Source organism: Malurus melanocephalus, unplaced genomic scaffold (assembly GCF_030028575.1).
Source record: "Malurus melanocephalus ecotype Western Australia unplaced genomic scaffold, MMel_1.1 scaffold_99, whole genome shotgun sequence".
Taxonomy (NCBI): Eukaryota; Metazoa; Chordata; class Aves; order Passeriformes; family Maluridae; genus Malurus; species Malurus melanocephalus.
The window spans coordinates 69,442-75,610 of NW_026623331.1; the positions used below are offsets into that span (position 1 = coordinate 69,442).

The 6,169-nt window shown below is 43.8% G+C and overlaps 1 protein-coding gene across 8 annotated transcripts in view; it reads left to right on the top strand.

Moving 5' to 3' along the window:
* The first annotated feature begins 6 nt into the window (after positions 1-6).
* MTCL1 (microtubule crosslinking factor 1) overlaps positions 7-6,169 on the top strand; it is a 102,116-nt gene continuing 95,953 nt past the window's right edge. For 4 of the 8 annotated variants that reach the window (XM_057368902.1, XM_057368903.1, XM_057368904.1 and 1 more), the window contains exon 1: positions 7-150. The gene's annotated coding sequence lies outside the window, so the exon portion shown is untranslated. The remainder of the gene's footprint in view (positions 151-6,169) is intronic. The other 4 variants (XM_057368899.1, XM_057368900.1, XM_057368901.1 and 1 more) reach the window with 1 other exon arrangement.

Genomic DNA, 6,169 nt, shown 5'->3' on the forward strand with positions numbered 1-6,169 from the left:
GCTCCGCCGGCCCTCGGCTCCCGCGGGGATGCGCTGCCCGCGGCCACGGGCGGGGGACGAGCCCCGAGCCGCGGGGAGCCGCCGCCGGCCGCCCCGGAGGAGCTGCAGCGGGAGGTGGAGGAGCTGCGCTCGGAGAACGAGTACCTCAAGGTGAGCATCGCCCGCGGAGCCCGGCCTCGGCGGGGAGGGGAAGAGAAGGGAAGGGGGCGGTAGAAGCGCGGCCCCCTCCTGCCCGGGACTGCAGGGACCGTGCTGGGGGTGGCGGGTGGATTCGCGCTGCCCGGAGTCACCTCCCTTGGGACCCCCCGCCCCCGCCGGACCAAATGCCAAATTTCACCCGCTGGCGTGGAACGGAGAACCAGCCGGGCGCCTCGGCCCCCTCCGCACCCGCCCCCACGAAGCGGGACCGCGGCACGGCTTAAGGGCAGATAAGAGACTTAAAGTGTATGATCGCGGCTCCCTGCAAAGCCCGATTTGTGGGGGCTGGATGAACGTCAGCCSGGTGCAACATGTACCGTGGCAATGCTGCTTTTGGTTGACGTGGTGGTAGCTCAGCAAACCCCGACTCTCTCTAAAGCATCGCAAACACTCTACTGGTTAGCAGGACTTTGCTTTCCAGGAATTGTTTTCCTCAGTATCACCCTTTAAGAAAAGCAAAGGAACAGGTTCCCTCATTTGATGTGGAAAGGATGACAGTATTATGTGCTCTASTGTGTTACTTTATCACTGGAAAGCGAAGCCACTGGCTGTGAAGTACTAATAGAACAACAAGAACAGCAAGAAAAGTGACAGGCAGAAAAGTACATCAGTATGCATACATCCTCGGAGAAACAGCAAAGCTAAATTCAGACGAGCTCTGAGCTGTGTTGACCTGTGGGAACCTTTAGTTGGACTTGTATTTACAATCTGATCTTTTGGCAGAGTARAGAAGCTACATCCATAAAGATCTATAAATAAGATAAACTGAGATAATCCKGTAACCACAGCCACTGTTTGACTCTGCCTCTGGGGAGAACAATCTTTGTTCCCTGATTTTGGAAACACCCCGTTGTCAAGCAAAATAACCATGGAAATACATGTAAATCTAGGATYCTTACTCGAATAAGAACTGGAGTTTGGTGTATAACCTTGGGAGAGRAAGGTGGTAAATATACAGGCTAGGCTCGTTAAGGGGTTTTGGCTAAGCTACAAGAAACAATACTCAGCATAGCAAAAGGGTAACAGCGGGGGTGCTGCAAGGTTCTTTGYCGGGTCTAGTGCTGCTTAGTGAACTGGAAAAAAGAATGAGCAATGATACAGCAAAATTTTCAGATGACATGAAGTTTTTCTACCTYAAGTCAAGTCTGGCAAAGATCAGACAGAGCTAAATCATAATCTTAACCCCTGAGGAATGTGTGAAAAATGAAGGCAGAGGATGGTAAATAAATCTTAATATTCAAAATCTAAAGCACTTGGAGGGAAGAAAAACTGAGTATGCACTTTTCTGTCTAAGTGCATTACATTAGCTCAGGAGCATCATGAGAGAGGGAGCAATGAAAATCTGAAAAGATTGTTATATTACAATGGGAACTGAACAAAGACTAACTAAGAAAATCTGTCAATATTTTATAGAACTGTAGCTGTTACACAGGTCAGTGAGTGTACCTGAAATAGTGGGCACTGCTGGTCATCTAGAAAAGGATAATACAATACTAGACCAATAAAAATTATTGGCTCATAGCAAAGCTTTTATAGCACTTATTGGATGGGAAACTGGAGTGTGGTAGGGAAATGTAATAGTCTATAAAAAGACGAGCAGCATAGAGAACCTTTATCACAAGCCTGTGTTTTACTTGACAGCCTAGAAGAAAGAGGAGTTGTAATGAAATCAGAATTGATAATAGGAATTACTTAAGGACTAGGTAACTGGCACTGCCATTRGAAGTCTTGAAGTCCAGGAGCATCTCCTTGCATTACAGGATTTGCACAAGTATATAAGTATTACATACTTGAACCCACTATAAAGTATGTCAAGCCCTCTTTCTTTATAYTGAAAGGAATTTTTAACCGTGGGAAACTGAAAAAAAAAAAAAAAATAGTGTAGCTGAATTATCTCGGGCTGGCTCCCAATAGGGTGTCCCACCTGAGGAACTCTGTGATCGTGGGACCTAGCTGATAATGGCAAGTCTTAGGTAATGAACTTTGTTCTGCTTCATTCCAAATCCTTCACCCTGTGCATCAGTGCCTCCAGATCTTTCATCTTGATGTCTTCATCTACAGCATTTGTGTCCCAACCCTTTTTTGATTCAGATTGTGACCTTTCCATTCTAAAAGTATTTCTGAGACCGGTAAAACAATAGAGATTTGTTTCTTCAGTGGATGTGTCCTGGTGCCTGGAAAGCCACACTGTTGCCTCTTTTGAGAGAAATGAGTAYCTTGTTTGCTCTCCTTGGCCGCTTGGGTGCACAAGGTCTTAGTTYTGCTCCTCTCTCGAAACGGTTGGAAACAGCCCAGTGGTGCAAAAATTACCAGGAGAATTCCCAAACCTCATTTTATTTTCCTAGGAAAACTTACAAAAACCTTCTGCAAATTAAAACCACAGCACTGCCTGGGTTGTTTACTTGTGGGTTTGTTCTGTGTGTTTTTTACAATGCAGTTCTCTTGGYTGGCATTGGAGTGAGCTCCATTTCTCCAGAGGGGGCTAAGGGATAACAGGGATGCTGTCAACTGTAAATAGACAAATGATTAGATAAATCCCAGAAGAAACTGTTAATTTCCTGAGCATGGCCATATGCCAAATTTTGTAGTTTTCACTCCTCCTTATCCCTCCCCACAGCTGGAGTGCAGCACTAAGTGCACTTAATGAAGTTTTTTCCAGGGAAATTAAACTTTCACACAGGAAGGTCTTTTGTGTATCTTTCATGCGTCTGTAACAAAGGTTATAGAAGACAGACATACACACASAGACTTAGTGCTAAAGATTACTAGAGATTAAAGTGTTACCAGAAAGAAGAAAAAAAAACCACAAAACAAACACAATCATTTGTTTTTGTTTCTAAACACGAAGTACTAGAAAGTCTCCCAGAATRCAGAGCAAGCTGCTCTGTTTGCTTCTGCAAACATCTCAGACTTCWTATACCATGGGCCAGATTTTAACCTGGTGTCAAGTTTCCAGGACTGTCCTTAGATAAGACTTTGGCTCTAGCCACAGCTAACTAACTGCAAAGCTAAGCCTGTAGGTGAAGTGGCTGAGGAGAAGTGTTTACATTGAGAAATCCCTCTTCTACTACCTGTGTGAAACTTCATCATTGATTTCAGTTTCATGCATTCCTTGCGTGTCCTTGTTTCAGCTAAGGGGAAAGACAGTAATACTGCAGTAGCGTTTAAAAGCTGTCACTTATTTGTTGATGTCTAAGAGAGATTTTTTTTGTCATGGTACCTGACTTTGTAGGGAGATCCTTGGTGACTGCTAGTAGTGGGTTAAGTTTTAGTTATTGCTAGTCAGYCCTGTTAGTAGTAGCAAACTACTGCCTACATAAGTGGTTGGTTTTAAAGTTTACTTTAAAGAGTCCAGCGCACGGAGAAGTGTCATTCACCATAAAAGTCCTTGGGAAACGTGGAAATAAGCCTTTTGTGGTGTACAGCCCKCTGAAGGGTAAGGGATCTTTAGGAAGAGAGCCCAAATTTTAGCAATTTAACATGTTTTTGCTATGTCTCAGCCAAACTTTAATTTAGACTGTGTAATTAAATAAACATGCTAACAGAAACAGCAGYGGTGTGTTAGTCACAACACACGCCCCTTTTCTCTTTGCATCCTTCATGGCCACAATGTGAAAGCAGCCGCCTACATGAGACGTGACACTTCCTACAGCCCTTAAAATAAAACTGGTGCTTGCTGTGCTTTTCTTTACCTGGCCTTCTCTTTGTGCCTGTGCTGGTCCAAGTCCAACACGCCAGAAATGCTGCTACAGTGTGGACKAGCGCAGAAATATACTATTTTGGATGTATTAGATAACTGTCTTGTTTATCTTGCTTTGCCTCTTTTTCTTTCTGTATTCGTTTATAACTGTGACATATTCTGGGTATAAATTGACTAAGGGATCACTCCAGGCCCCTTATTCCACTCTGATGCATCGAAACTATGTTCATTTTTTGTTTAAAATCACAATGCGTGTCATGTGAGGTTACATTGTATTTCTTTACTCACTTGAAACTGTAGCTCTTTGAATTGTAGGCTGGCGCTGAACTCAGGAGGAATAATTCCACCGCTTCTTTTATTAACCTGCAGGGATTTGCGGACGTCAAAGGGTTTTGCAGAGCAAAAGCGATGCAAAGTGACGGCCCCAATTTTTTYCCGTTTAGTGAGGGTTACCAGGGTTAGCAAAATAAAGCTCATTCCGCATCTCTGCTTGACGTGCTGCCTTTCCCACCTGGCGACGGGCGGCTCCGGGGAGAACGGGAAGGTGATAACCCTGCCCGGGGCACGAACCCCACTGGCCGGGCTCAGCCGGAGGGAGGGTCAGCTGGCGGAGGGACATGTCACTTTGGGGCAAGAATAGCGAGGCCATGTGCCTTGTTAGTCCCAGCTGTGTCCCCGTCAGACCCCGCCCCGCCTGGAGGGGATGCTCTGCAGTAGTTAGCCTCGGTGGCCTTCAAGAGATGCTGGCAATGTTGCACCACCCTGATGAGCGCTCTGACAGCTTCATCAGCCCCGGTCGAGGATAATATGAGTTGAAACAACGCTGTAGCTAATGCTTGAATGAAGCAAAAAAGCTGCCAGATGCTGCTCTCGCTCTGAGATCCTTCAAACTTAAACCAGCCCTGAAGTCAACAGGTGCTCACGGTCCTATGCCTTTTCAGTTCTCACCTTGTTTTGTGAACAAGCTTCAGACAATGTCGGACTGGTTCATGACTTGTAAAGTAGTCTGATTTGCGAGCTAAATAATAACATCAGGGGCCCAGGGACTTCAGGCTCATTAACATATTTTGCAAGAGGCAAAAATAATGGTGGTTGCTTTCTTCTCAATCAAAGCCTTTTAGAGCATATTTATCCCTGCTGCAGTTCTGCTGTGAAGTGATATGGGGGATGTGTTTATTCCTTAGCAGCAGCAGCAGCAGCAGCAGCTCCTACATATAGACAGTTTGAGATATTTAAAACATGAAAACAGAGATTATGTAAAATCACAGTTCGTGAATCTTAGATTCATCAAGGACTTTCTAGAAGCTCTGGATTTGTCAGTGCAATAGCACCTACCCACTGTAATTTCCACTCTTCCTCCCTTCCTCACTGTCCCCTCATTTGATTAAATGTGTATTAAATAACTTTCTATTTAGAAAATACTACTGACACAATCTATATATATGACTTCTGGCTAAATTTATAAACATGTCTTTTACATAGGCAATTGAATTTCATCCTTCATTTGCATTTTCTTAAATACTATGCAGTTTATTGATTTAGTTTGTTTTCATCTTCCAAGTTTGCAGGTATTTKCTTAGTATACAACTTCTGGACACTGATGTGTTCTAATTTACTGGAGCCTAATGTCTTTGCTAGGTGCATAACTGTAAACACACATTAATGAATTCAGTATCCATGTATATTTTATGCTATATTTTTTGCACATAATTTCTCCCTAATAATATTTTTTTTTTTTTTTTTGACTCACAGTCGGGCTCCACTATTTAGCTGCTATTCATGCTCTGAGATAAGAGCTTTTTCTATTTTAGCCAGTAATTAATCTCAGTGAAGATAGGTCAGCAGGCTGACCTAAATGCAAGAGGTGCAGATGACCCTTCCTCTGTATTTATATGCAGTTTAGTGGTCTTACTGTGGACTGCATTTAGTCTGGCCCTTTGAACAAAACATCCCCATTTTGCATGTATTTTAAAGCTGTCCAGAGAACTGCTGCACCCTTGGAGTGTAGGTCTCTGTTTGCTTTATTTCGGAAGGAATCCGTTTCTTCCATGCTCTATCAACATTCTGCACTTGGTGGAGATGACTGGAAAATTTCTTTTCAAACCTCATTACAGATCATAACCAGACTGGCTGGGTAGGCAGAGCCCTAAGTTATGCAAGTATTCCTGGTCATTTTAGTGGGAATGACTCAGATGAGTAAGGGTTACTCTGTAATAGTTGCAAGGTCTGACTTTTTCTCTCTCTTTCTCTCTCCCTCTCTCTCTTTTTTTT